This window comes from Molossus molossus, unplaced genomic scaffold (assembly GCF_014108415.1).
Source record: "Molossus molossus isolate mMolMol1 unplaced genomic scaffold, mMolMol1.p scaffold_m16_p_6, whole genome shotgun sequence".
Lineage (NCBI taxonomy): Eukaryota > Metazoa > Chordata > Mammalia > Chiroptera > Molossidae > Molossus > Molossus molossus.
This window is the reverse complement of record NW_023425399.1, coordinates 17,649,377-17,663,368: the sequence shown is the minus strand read 5'-3', so window position 1 is coordinate 17,663,368 and position 13,992 is coordinate 17,649,377.

Below are 13,992 nucleotides of genomic sequence, written 5' to 3'. Positions count from 1 at the left end.
ACAGCAACAACTAGTTGATACAAGTTGATATATGAGCTCCGGTCTCATACAGCCAGCTGCTTTCTGGATACTTCCCCTGGAGATCTATCAGACACAGACCACCAACATATCAAATCCAACTCAGCACCTTCCTAACCCTCTCCTCCCTACAGGTTCCCAGCTCAATGAGGGCCCCACCATTCAGTCAGCTGCTAGGCCAAGAAAGCATCAGCCTGCAGGCATCCAGCTGCCCCACGACCTTGCCCCTTCCGGCTCACTCCAGCTTCACTGCCCCCTCATGCTCTGCCACAGGGACACACACATTCTCTCGCTCACCCCCAGGCCTGGGCACCTGCTGATCCTTCTCCCAGGCTGCCTTCCACTCCCATTCCCTCGCCATCTGGCCACCTCCTCCTCATTCTGTAAGATTCAGGTCAGCCCTCCTCTCTTCCGGATCTTCTCTGACCACCCCCTCCACATACCCTTGGGTCAGGTGTCCCCTATTCTGGGTTTCTATGGTGCCCCTGTCATGGTGATTCCCACACGGATTGCTGTCTCCCTCAATGGACTCCAGGCTCCCCAAGAAACAGGAATGGGCCCTGGCCGGTTTGGCTCAGCGGTTACAGCGTCGACCTGCGGTCCTGAGAGACCCGGGTTCGGTTCCCGCTAAGGGCATGTACCTCGGTTGCAGTTTGTCCCCGGCCCTGGTCGGTTGTGCGGGTGGCAGCCACTCGATGTGTTCCTTTCACATCGATGTTTCTCTCTCTTTCTCTCTGTTCCTCTCTCTCCCTCCCACTCTACCTGAACAAAAAAATGGGAAAATGTCCTCGGGTGAGGATAAAAAAAGAAAAGAAAGAAAGAAACAGGAATGGGAAGCAAAATAATGGCCCCCAGGGATGCCCATATCCTAACCTCTGGAACCTGTGAACATGTTACGTCACACAGCAGAGAGGAATGAATGTTGCAGAGGAAACCAGGGTTGATGGTCAGCTGACCTAAACTAAGGAGTTTATCCTGGATTATCCACTGCAAGGGTCCTCAAAAGTGCAAGAAGGTGCAGAAGAGGCAGGAGCCGGAGAGAAAGGAGACTACGGAAGAGGGTCAGAGAGATGCGAGGCTTCTGGCTGGAAAATGGAGGCAGACCCCAGGAATGCGACGGCTCCGCGAGGCTGGGAGACACAAGCAAGCAGGTTCTCCCCAAGCGTCTCCAGCAGAGGCGCAGCCTGCCAACACCTTGCTGCGAGCCCAGTGAGACCCACGTCGGACTTCTGACCTACAGAACTGCAAGATAACCGACTCACGTCACTATCAGTCACTACAGTTGTGATCATTTGCTTCAGCAGCAACAGAAGCAAACCCCGCAAGCCCTGGCTCCTGTTCCTCCAGGGTCTTCAGTCCCTGGCACGAAATAGGTGCTCAGTAAATGTTGTGGAAAATTGAACAAAATGCTCCTCTCTCAACCACAGTTTTTCCATCTGTAACACAGGCAAGTTGGACAGGACAGGTGTTTCCATTCAGATACAATAACTGCATCCATCCATGACTGATGTCCAACTCTTCAGAAGCGCAATAGAGGCCGCTGGCTGGCCCACACTGGCTGCAACTGAGTCCATCTATCGCTGAGGAATGTAAAGGGAGAAGAGAATGAAGAAGAATCTTCGTTTATATGGGAGACAGGGAGACAGGGAGATAAAACAGGGTCTTGGAGGAGGAGGATGGTATGTCTCGATCCCAGCAAGAGTCTAATGCCAGGAGGCTACAAAGCAGGGGACATTAGTAAAGGCATTTAGGCAAATGTCAGTGTCACCGTGTCTTCAGTACCCGTGCAGTACTGAGCACAGGGCAGCCCCCCTCAGCACTAAGTGCAGAATGAATGAATGGATGCCTACAGCCCCCACTGTGAAGGAAAGAGGGACCTGGCGCTGTCCTGTTACACTCAGAGGGGACGATGTACCAAAGGTACTTCATGTGGAAAGTACACGTGCCCAGGAGGGGCTATTTTCACACTGAGGTGGAGGAGGGTCTTTAATTTGGCAGGCTGGTTGGCTCATCTGTCCTGGTAACCTCTTCCAATGCACCCCAAGCAAGGCTGAACCCCAATAGTTATTTACCCCCACCCATGCAATCCTAATGATAGCCATAGGAATGGGAACAGGGAGTTAGAGGACCACGTCTAACATCCGTGAACACAGACACACTGAGTCTGCTAGGCCGGCACCCCTCCCCTGTGACAGGCCCTCCCCACTCCTCCCAGCTTTCCCTGGGGCATTGGTTCCCCTGGGTCCCACTTCACTGTGCCACCCCAGGTAGGTGCCTTCCTTCTCTGGGCCTCTCTCCTGTGTGCACATGGAGTTGGCCTGTTTGTTTCATTTTGTTTTTAATTTTGTGGAAAATTAGAAATTTATTGTCATCTTCATGAATTTTATTGATTTTTTTTTTTAAGAGAGAGAGAAGGGAGAGAGAGAGAGAGAAACATCGGTGTGAGAGCAGAACGTCCATCAGCTGCCTCCTGCGCGCCCCAGGATGAAGCCCACAACCCGGGCAAGTGCCCTGACCAGGAATGGAACCAGCAACCTTTCGGCGCACGGGACGACACCCAAACAACAGAGCCACATGGGCCACGGCCTCATGGATTTTAACATACCCTCACAGTCTGTACTGCTAGCACTTACTGTTTTTCTTCAAAGCCACTCACTTTTTAAAACTTACATAATTACATTCTAAAGGGAGACTCTACACCACTGTATTGGTTATGAGAATGCAGCCAGATTGCCAAGTTCAAGTTCTGGTTCTGCCACTCACTGATTCAGTGACCTGGCAGGTCACTGAACTCTCCTCTGCCTCGATGTCCTCACTGGTAAACTAGGGACTGTCATCGTACCTGCCTTAAAGAGTTGAGGGAGAATCAATAATAAAATAAACGTAAATTCTCTGCGTGGGTCTACCATTTAGTAAGCGCTCATTTAGCAATAGTTATCACTGCTATTTTTGTGTTCATATTATAGTTCTTATTATATCGCCACCTTAAATGGAAAAATTGGTATCAACTGGCATAAAAAGAATGAAACTCCAAAAATGAACCAGCAATGCATTGGTGGTTTTTATATTATTTTATTTATATAAATATATTTACATTTATTATTATAATAGCTATAGAATATATATCTTATATAATTATATATTTATATAAATAGTATAACAACCAAATAATAAGTAGACGGTTCTTATATAAAATGTTTTACTTTACTGCTCTATTTCTATAAAATATAAACTACTTTTTAAAAGAAAAAGTAAATAATGAAAACAAATACTGCCGTTAAATTCTAGAGACAGCTGGTCACCTCCTAAAGGCTCAACAAGTTTTCCCTCTTTTTTTTTTATTGATTTTTTTAGAGACAGAGGAAGTGAAAGGGAGAGAGATAGAAACATTGATGAGAGAACATTGATTGGCCGCCCCCTGCATGCCCCCCACTGGGGATCAGGCCCACAACTGGGCATGTGTCCTGGCCAGGAATCGAACCGGCGACCTCTTGGTGCACGGGTCAGTGCTCAACCACTGAGCCACACCGGCCTGACAAGTTTTCCCTCTTTCTTCCAGAAAAAGATTGCCCTGCATTAGAAAGGTGTTAAAGATATCTTGTCACCAGAGGAAAGCAAAATGTCTCTCTGGGTCCTCAGAAGATCAGAGGATAATTCAGAAGGAACTGCCTCTCTCTCGCCACGTGATTCCATGTTATTTCATTCCAGCCTCTGACGGCCTGTGTCCCAGCTGCGGCCTGCATCCAACCTCTGGGAGCGATGAGCTGAGCCATCGCTGCTTTCATGTGCCTCAGTTTCCCCACCTGTACGTGGAGATTCTGGTTCCTATTCTGTCTTGCTCAGAGATTCATCTGGAGATACAAGGAGCTAACAGATGTAGGGGATCTTGGGAAAAATAAAAGGTGTTGCTGCTGTAGTCCTTGTTATTAGCTATTTATTTCACTCATCCTGTCAGACAAAGCTCAAGTCCCAGTCTCTGTGTAAAGACATATTCCCCTTCTTGGTCTCTTCCACTTACTGTCACCCCAAGAATAACAGCAGTTTCCAGACACCTGCAGTGTGCCAGGCCCTCTGTGCATACTCAGTTGCTTGGCCACACAGAGATCTTAAGGGCTAAGCAGGAACATCCCATTTTGCAGATAAAGAAACTGAGGCTGACTTTGCCCGAGTTCCCAGACAGAGGAAGACAGAGCCAGAATCCAACCTGAGTCTGGATCCACCAAGTCTGCCCTCCTCTCTGGTCCCTTGTGCCTGGTCTGTCTTGGGGCCACCGACAGCCACCGGCCCCAGCGTGGCCTTCCCCACAGCCTGTCCTGTGCAGCTTCAAGAGGGCCGAAAGAAGCTGTTTACCTCTCCCAGACCGAGGCTCGCAGACTGGGACGCTCTTGGCTTTCAGGAATTGGCTCAGCTGCCTGCACACACGGTAACCATTTAAGGGGCAGCCAGGAACAAGGAAGAATGTTCCAAGCCAACAGGACTCCGAGCTCTTGGCCAGAGCTTTACCTGAACCCCAGGGGCTCATAAGCTCTCCGTGTACTGGGGGAAGCACGCCGAAGGGACCAGGCGGCTGCAGGAAGGAAAGCTGGCGACTCTCCATTCGCAATCAACCTGGCAGCCCAGCCTGGGACCACAGGAACCCAAACACCGTCGGCCAGACGCGGGCCCCTCAAAATGATTTCCATGAAACCTAATCGACGTGTTTCCATTCCTTCTCGGTGAGCAAAGCCCGGCTGGGCCTTTAACTGTTCCTCGGCAGGAGCCCAGGCAGGAGACAGCATGAAGCTGCAAAGGAAGACGTGAGACAAGCCAGAGCCGGTGTGCAGCCTCAGCCCCCTCCCCTGCAACCCAAGGGGACCGGCTGAACCCGGCCGCAGGGCTGCTGCCTGTCCGATGCTCACAGACCTTCTGGACTGACACGGGGACCTTGGGTGGTGCTGAAGGACACAGAGAAGTACCTGTGCCCAGCAGTTCCATCAGGGCACGGGAAGAGAGAAGAATAAAGTTTCTGTACATTCTGTCTCAATGTCTTTGTAATGAGCCTCTATTATTATTGTCACCCTCAGTATTAGCTCTACATAGCAAAATAAACAAACATGAAGTGCTCTGGTTGGTGCACTTTTACCCACATGCATACCCCTCTAACTATTACCCAGATGAACACATAGGGTCTCCTCCACCCCAGAAAGAGGCCCCCTCCCAGACCACCTGCCCCCCACCCCAGGAGTAACCAGTCTTCCGCCTACTGGAAGTTTTTTAAAGAGAAATTCCCACCCAGTCTGCTCTCCACTGGAAAACCGCGTGTGAGCCAAGAGACCATCAAAGGGTGTTAACCGTGCTTCCCCCAGGGCTGTGAGGGGGAAAGGCACCATTTTCATTTTCTTCCCAGTTTCGCTGGATTTTCCAAACATTCTGTAACCAGCTTGTAGAGCCTTTATAATCGAGGGGAAAAAATAAAAGTGCGATTGTGTGTGTGTGTGTGCAAGTCTGGTTCTCTTTGGGAATGGTCTCACCAGATGTTGTTAGTCAGGCCTTCTGAGCTGTGGGCTGAACTTTTCTTAAAAGGCCCAGGTGTACCATTTGCTCCAACAGCAAAGTTTTAGTATCGCTTAGCATCGGCACCCCCTCGCTTGGGAAGGGAGGGGATTGAGAAAAACCACGGTGAGCAGTGACTTGCGGCTGCCTCAACTCCTGCTCTCCGCCATCTAGGATTACATCCTTGGCTCACTGGGTGACCTTGGTATCAGTTTCCCCATGTGTAAAATGGGGGCATTTCAGCAGGGCCGTTCTAAAATTCAAGGCATAATTAGGCCCAGGGAGAGTCTAAACCAGGAGCCACAGATGCAAATGCCTACAGGGGTCTGACAGGTGACAAGGAAGCCAGAGTGAGCCAGGTGTGAGCAAATGACCCCGCTCCACCTCGGTGGGTGGCCCCTGACAGTCATCCCCGGTGTCTGGAAAGCAATAGGAAGTAGTGGGGTCTGAAGCACACACCCCACCTCATCGGCTTTCGCCCAGTGTTGCCTCAGCCTATGACCTACTGATATTTTAGTAAAACCTCCCAATTTTTTAAAGGTTGGCCCAAACAAACATGTCTGTGAGCCAGAGACAGCCCAGTAGGTGTCAGGCTGTGACCACCAGCCTGAACTACCTAGGACACTCCTCTCCAGCGTCTGCAGGCTGGAGATTCTAGAGCCAGCATTCTGTTGCTCTGGCTCTCAGAAAGTTCTCGCTCATGTCCAACTAAAACTTTTCCTGCTTGAAATCCTTATTTTTGTGTGGGTGGAGGTATGAGTGAGAATTGGCTCCTTATTAAAAAACAAAAACAAACAAAAAAAAAACAACCTTCAGAAACTGGAAGAAACATTCCAGTTGCAGTGAACCGAGAAGCAAGTGGGTGTCAGGAGACCCATGTTCAAGTCCAGCTCTGTCACGTACCGTCGGTGTTCCCTTGAGCAGGTCCCTTCACCTCTCTGAGCCTTCGTTTTGTGTTTGTTCCTTTCTCTCCTGTCTCCCTTGCCCCTGCTCTGGGGTTCACCATCTCCTACCCAAACGACATGATAATACTGATTATAACTAGAACTTCTTACCGAGCAAGCCTTCTATATCAAGTGTTTTGCTGAGCACTTTCCATATATTATTTCATCTTCCAAACAATTCTTTTGAATGGGAATTTTTATTCCCATTTTAAAGGCTCAGAAACTGAGCCCAAGGCTCTATGGTCAGTAAATGGTACCGCTGGGTATGAACCTATGCAGACAACTACCAGTTCTGCCTCTTCGCCGGGCTCCCATTGGCCACTGCAGTGGCCTTTGTGACCCTCCACTGCTCAACAACCTTGAGTGGTTCCCTTAGCAACTCAGCCTGATTGACAGCCCATCGGTGCACACCCACCATGTCTTTCCTGCTTCTGCTAACACACGTGACACTCTGGCCAGGGTTTCGGGGTCTCCCGCACGCTGTGGTCCTGAGTTTTTCTTGCTATGCACATGTCCTCATTTTGTTTATTATTTACTCCATTCATCTTTTTGTCAATCCATTTGAAACTTAAATACACTTATTTGTATTATTGTGTGTGTGCTATTTAGATTATTTCCTAACACTCATTAAGATGAAAAGCTGTAAAAAAAAAAAATGTTCCTCTAAGCGCCCTCTAAGGCCTCCCCTCCGAGGTATTATGCTAAGTGAAATAAGTCAGACAGAGAAAGACAAACACCATATGACTTCACTTAAGACCAAACAAAATAGTTCTTCACTAAAGAACAAAATAAATGAACAAACAAAATAGGAACAGACTCACAGATACAGAGAACACATTGATGGCTGCCAGATGGGAAGGGGGCGGGGAGGCTGAGTGGGAAGGATGGAGGGACTGAGAAGCACAAATCGGCAGTTACGGGGATGCAAAGTACAGCGCAGGGAATATGATCAATAATATTGTAATAACTATGTTTGGTGCCAGGTGGGTACTGGAAATGTCGGGGGAACACTTTGTAAAGTCTATGATTGTCTAACCACTGTGCTGTACACCTGAAACGAATACAAAATAATACTGGATGGAAATTGTCACTGAAAATTAAAATCAATACAAAAAGCATGAAAAAAATAATAAAATGAAGTCTCCCCTCCGAGGACCCATGGTGGGTGCCCCACTTTGGGAAGCACTGTGCCCCTCCCTGGACCAGGCGAGCTCCCTCCCACAGTTCAGAGCCCGGTTCCATCTGCATCTCTTCTGTTCTCATGACACATGCGCTTCCGGGCAAAGGGATGGAGTCCCACTGCCCACCACGCAGCCAAAATCCTCAGTGACTGGGCCTGCCCAGGGCTTCACATCTCTCCCCCAGGTCCCTACACAGGGCCTAGCACACAGTAGGTACTCTGGGGGAATGCCAGGAAGCAGGTACCTTGGCAATGTTGAATGAATCGAATTGGACTCAACCAGTTTCTCTCAAAGCATGGGGTAGGGTCACAGGTGGCCCACAAGACGATTTGGGGAGGGCACGACCTCAGCATGAAATCACACTAAAGAAGTTAGTCCAGTTCTCCCTGGCCCTCTTGATGACACCAAAGAGTCTCAGTTCAGTGCCACTGTATCTTCTACACCTCTCAACACCTAGTGATTACTCCTTTCAACAAGAAGAAAGCAGTCTTCGGGCTTGGAGTCATCCACAGCCAACCTCATCCAGCCAGAATTTTCTAACATGGATTTGTCTTCATTGCATATTTGTTCCCAGTTACTTTGATAAGGGATACTGATTTTTTTTATGGTCATGATATAAAATTTCCTTTTAAATATATTTTTAAGTTTATAAAGTAAGTTTATATAAATAAAAATATTGAGCAAATGATAAGTAGTGAATTTTATTATTTGCTATATCCAATAAGTGGATATCAAATAATTGTTCTGATGATACTAAAATTACAGAAATATGAGACTGAATAAGCCCTAAGCCTCTTTGTCATAAGGTGCTCTGACACTGGGCTGCCTCAGAACACTAGATAGCCATTAATCAAATCATCCCACAAAAATTATTACTGTGACAGGTGCCATGCAGGAGAGATATACAGCATGCTAGAGTGAGAGTCAGGAAAATCAAGAAAGGCTTTCCTGAGGAGGTGACATTTGGATGGAGATGTATAGGAAGAATGGAATTCATTCAGGGTAGGAATTCCACCCAGCAGAACAGCCAGCACGTACAAAGGCCTTGTGGCAAAAGAGAACATGAAGCATAAAGAGGCTCTGAACCAAGGTCAGAGTGTCTGGAATATAGAGGTGAGGCCAGAGAGGTGGGCAGGTGACAACTTTTAATACTTAAAGATAACAGTGGGAGGGAAATCTGTCCATCATTCCCATTCAGGAAAGAGTTGAACGTTCTTTGAAAGAGCCACCCAGTGCCTGACCCTTGATCTTAGGATCTGGGGTTCAGCAAGGAGTTTCTAGGTTCTAAAAGTAATAACTAGTTAGGTCCAAAACCAGGTGAGGTTTGGCAAACACTACTTGGTGCAGGTGGCACTGGGGCAACCATGACAGCTGGGTGCAGATTCGGAATTAATGTTGTCCTACCCCTGACTTCTCGGTAGGGTGACCTTGGGAAGCCTCTTAAGCTCCCAGATTCTCAGGTCTCCATCTGTGGAGTAGAAATACCATCAGGTTGACTCTTGAGAGTTGGTGTGAGTTACATGAGCTCCGCATGTAAATTGCCTAGTGCGGGCCTTGCCCGTGGTGAGAGGTGAGTAACATTAGCTTATGATTATTGTCAAATAGCTCCAACAGCAATGTGCGTCCACCTGCCCTGCTGGTGTATGAATGTACGAGCCTGGTTTTGCGACATGTCTCTGGTGTGTATGCAGGTGTGTGCCCATATTTCAGCAGTTTGGGAGAGCAGGTGGACAAGGCCCGTATGTGTGAGAGGGCATGTGTGTTCAGCCATGTGAGTCAGCAGGAACATGCTTTGTTTGGGGTGTGTGCATGTGTGTGCACGTGAACACATCTCTATATAGAATTCTTCTGTGTGTGAACGTGCACATAGTGAAAATGCACACAAATTCAACATGGCAGATCACAGTCAAGGGGTTAAAGCCCTGGCCTGTCTTCACAGCCCTTTTCCAAATCCCCACCACTCCCGTGAGTCTGTGTGAATCTGCCTGGGGCTCCTGGGCCTGTCTGGAGCTGGGCTGGGATTCTCTGAAAACAGACTTCTCTTTCATTCTCTGTTCAAACACACACACACACACACACTCACACACACACACTCACACGCGCCTGTCCCAACCTTGAGGTGCCAGCTCAGGAAGTCACAGTATGTGAGTATTGCCCTCCCTCTCCCTCCTCCCCTAGGCCTACCTCCCATCCAATTCCCAAGGGAGACCCTCAAGTCAGGACAATACATATCTGACTTTCCTGCCCTTAGTCTAAGATAGCAAGAGCACCCCAACTTTTGGCGAGCAACTTCCTCCTCTCTGCTCCTTGCCCTTAATTCTCCTTGCCCTGCACTGCCTGACTGTGCTCAGAGGGACTTTTAACTCCCATCCCCATCCAAACCCTGTGTGGGGACAGTGGGCATATCTGACGTTCAGCCCCAAGTCTAAAATGCAACACTACCCCAAGTTTGGTCCAAGGCCCAAGAGCCAGGATTCCAGCTCTGATCTGTGCAGTAGGGTGGGCAGTATCAAAGTTTACAAGTCATCCGTCTTACTCACCCACTTCACACATGGAGGGACGGAGGCTCAGAATGCAGAGGGGCATCGCCCGGGGATGGGTCTCTGCACCGCCCCACCACCCCATCCCTGCTGATGGGGGGCAGTTAAGCACAGAGCCCTGGCAAAGTACTGAGGGTCATCTCAGCGTAAAAGGTCGGGGTCTGTGCTGTGCACCCCCTCGAGGACCCCGCCAAAATCAGACAGAGGGAGGTGGTCCAGGCTTTGGCAGGTGTTACCATGGTGACGGGCTACTAGCGGCTGTGGCTGCTCCTCTGCAGGGCGCCCGGTCGGTCCGTCCGCGGGTCCGTCTGTCCGGTGCAGCCCGCCCCGGCCTAGCACTGGCGCGGGCTGGCCCGGAGCGCCGACCCCAGCCTCATCTCCGAGGGAGGCTGCAGAGACAGGGAGGGACAGGGAGAGGAGGTGCCCGAGAGCCGGGCGAAACGAGACTGGAGACAGCGAGAGACTCGGGAGAGACGCGGCGGCGCTGCCGGGGCCCCGCGGGGCGGGCTGGGCGGGGGCTGCGAGGCTCCCGCCGGTCGGAGCGCGGCTCCCCGCGTGGGTCCCGGTGGCGCGACGGCGGCCTTTTGTGGCGGCGCCGCGTCCCCAGCCCCGCCCGCCGCGCGTGATGAGAACCAGGCGCCCCCCTCCGGCTCCAGGCGGCGCGGGCTGCCAGGGGCGCTGCAGCCCCGTCCTACCCCTCCTCTTCCCGCCGCGCCCCCGCCTCCGCCCCGCGGCGCGCCCGCCCGGCCGCCCCGCCTCCGGCCTGGCAGAGCCTGGCAGAGCCCACCTCTCCGGATCAGACCTGGTTCCGGCCCTGTCATCGTCCTCTTCTCAGTAGAGGGGTTCGGGCAAGACCTGGATGGTCCCGAACCTCAGTTTCCCCATCTGTAAAATGGGGTTGATCAGGATACGGTGTCGATGATCATGATGATGATAACACGTGCCTCTTGGATTTGGTGGTGAGGAGGAAGTTGTGTCTCCCAGATAATGACTACCTTTGTGACCTTGGCTAAGCCATTGTTCCTCCGCTTTGGAGGGAGCCTAGGAACGAGATGATTTCTGGTTGGATGACGCCAGGACCTGTCCATTTGTTTATCATTGTGCCGACTGCTGGTGGGAATGCAGACTGGTGCGGCCACTATGGAAAACAATATGGTGTTACCTCAAAAAATTAAAAATTGATCTTCCATTTGACCCAGTGATCCCGCTTCTAGGACTATACCCTAAGAAGCTTAAAACACCAATCAGAAAGAATATATGTACCCCCATGTTTGTAGCAGCACTATTTACAACAGCTAGATCTGGAAACAGCCCATGTCCATCAGTAGACGAATGGATAAAAAAGCAGTGGTACATATACACAATGGAGTACTATGCAGCTGTAAGAAAGAAAGATCTCTTATCCTTTGAGACTACATGGAGGGACCTGGAAAGTACCATCCCAAGTGAAACAAGCCAAACAGAGAAAGACAAGTTTCATATGATCTCACTTATTTGTGGAATATAATGAACATAACAGTCTGAGGAATGGGGTAGTCCCAGAGACGCGGAAGCGGGGTACAGACTGACAATCCCCCAGTGGGGGAGAGATAAACCACAGAACTTATATGCATATATGCATGAACAGTGGACATTGACAACAATCTGGGGAAAGGGCAGGGAGGGAGGGGGAGGGGGGAATCAGTGGGGGGGAGGAGAAACATCTGTAACAAAAATTGATTAATAAAAATAATAATAATAATAATAATAAAACCATTGTGCCGAGCACTGAGCCGGAACAAGTCAGGGTCTCTGCCCCCAGGTACTGTACAATCTAGTGGGGAAGATAAGCAAGAAACAGAAAAACAAAAACAAACAAAAAGAACTAAAGGTAGTAACTGCTAAGGAAACAGACAAATGTTGACAGTGGGAACGATAAAGAGATCAACTTAGAGCTGATTGTCTCAGAAAGGACAGAGAATCCTAGATCTGAAAGAAGGGAAGGAATTAGGTGAAGAATGGGGAAAGGGCGCGTGAGGAGAAAGAAAAGTTCTAGGCAGAAAGAACAGCATATGCAAAGGCCCTGAGGTAGTGTTAAACTTAAAGAAATTAGGAGAAAGCAAAGAACTGGAAAAGGATGAGTGCAGTAGTAAGGGTTTAAATTCAAAACTCAAGACTTATTCAAAGCCCATCTTTCACTCTACAATGGTTCATCAGTCTTTTAGCAGAGAGAACCTGAGCTAGGAGCCAGCCCATCTTGCTGTATAACTTCTTACTTTTTAAATCCTCACCCGAGAATATTTTTTCACTGATTTTCAGATAGAGTTGGAGGAAAGGAGGGAGAGCGAGCGAGTGAGCGAGAGAGAGAGAGAGAGAGGAACATTGATGTGAGAGAGACATATTGATTGGTTGCCTCCCACAGAACCTGATCAGGCCAGGGATTGAACCTGCAACTGAGGTTCATGTTCTTGACCAAGAATCGAAAACCGATGACTCTTTGGTCCTTGGGCCGATGCTCTGACCACTGAGCCAAACCGTCCAGGACTTGCTGTGTAACTTGTAGTAAGTCCTTTCATATCCCTGGACCTCCATTTGCTCATTGTTCATTTGGGACTAATAATCCAATAATTCCACTATGCCACACAGCCCAGAGGATTCCTTCATGGTATTTACTAAGTAATCAAATAAACCCTCTCCAGCCTGCAGGAGCCAGTCTGGTTTTGGTATCACTACCCCAGACATGAGTTTGGGAGACAACAGACTTACTGATTGATGTTAGGTGCAGAATTCCACTGAGAGTTGGGGGGGTTGTAGTTTGGAGGTTCTAGAGTCCCAGCTTTGCAGTGCGACAGAACTGATGCAACAGCTAGTATCCTGGGTTTGCAGGCAACAGAGAATAACAGATAGTTAAGCAGAGAAACAATGGGTTGGCTGGGGTTCAGGTGCTCACAGAATCAATGAGAAGGCTGGGGGTCTGCCCTCTGGAAAGCATAGGAGCAAGCACTATGCTCCAGGGGTCTCGCTGGCAGGAATGAATTGTAAACCCTTGACGACTGATGGACTTACATCTAGACAGACACACACACACCAAAGTAGAACTTCCTACTTGTCTAAATGTGTAATAGTGATGAGGTAAGTTCTACTGTTGTCCTCATTTTACAGATGAAGAAACTGAGGCACACAGAGGTTATGCAGCTTGCCTGATGTCAGATAGCTGGTGAACTGTGGAGTCTGGAACTGGATGAGGTTTCCGGAAATGATTAGTAAATAAATCCCTTCCTGTGCTACCTGAATGGATCTCAAGCCTGTGTTACTCTTTGCGAGATTCAAAGACTTAAAAGAAAGATTCTAATTGGGTCATGTGCCCAAGGTCCCCTAACACTGAACATATCAGGACTGGTTGGTCACCTAAAAGGAAATTAGATTGCACAAGAAGGGTGGGAATGGAGGATCTGAAATGGCTTCTAGACAAGTGTGCATTGCAGTCCACCCCTTGGGCCCCTCGGCATGGTTTTGTACCTTCATTCTCGTGCCCGTTTTTCCAAAAAATACTCTCTACTGACACAGCACAACTTCACATTCACCTGAAAATGTACACACACACACACACACATATGCACTCACACCCTCACACTGTGTGTGACCTCAAGGAGGTTCACCTTTCGGAACCTCAGATTCATCCTTTGTAAGACAGAGTACTATTTACTTCCTCTTGGGACTGTGGTGGGGATTAAATAAGTTAATGACTGTGAGGTGTTTTGCAGTGTGTCTGGTACCCAGCGGAATTGACATAACAAC